Source organism: Arachis duranensis, chromosome 1 (assembly GCF_000817695.3).
Source record: "Arachis duranensis cultivar V14167 chromosome 1, aradu.V14167.gnm2.J7QH, whole genome shotgun sequence".
Lineage (NCBI taxonomy): Eukaryota > Viridiplantae > Streptophyta > Magnoliopsida > Fabales > Fabaceae > Arachis > Arachis duranensis.
Window position 1 is genome coordinate 96,130,179 of NC_029772.3, and position 550 is coordinate 96,130,728.

Consider the following 550-nt stretch of genomic DNA (forward strand, 5'->3'; position numbering starts at 1 on the left):
CTTGTATTTTGTATTTGAAAAATACTTTTAATTTTTTAAAAGTATAAAAATATAATTTTTTATTTTTAAAAATTATTTTATTATTTTTGTTAAAAAAATTGACTTTAAAATAAGTGATTATTGGCCTTTTACTATTATTTTTAGGTAATATTTTATTTGCTAAAAATATTCACTTTACACCATTATTTTTACATACACAATATTTTATCTGAATTATCTATTGTATATATTTTTATTTTGGTAGTTTTTCTTGTTATTCTACCACTCTATTATATTCAAACTGGACCTATATATAATTCCACAATTTACTTTTTTAAGTGCTTTCAATTTTGTTTTTTAAATTTATGGCCATGCATGTTCATCAATTCCTCGTTGTCAAATTTTTAATTTAATCTTAATCTCTCTCTCCTTAAATTTTTAATTCTCATTTCTCTAGTCAAATATATCAAATTAATTCACATACGATTATTTTATATAAATATGATAGTTAAAAACTATAGTTTAATATATTTGATTAAACTTTCATCAAATAATTTTTAATTTTATATAT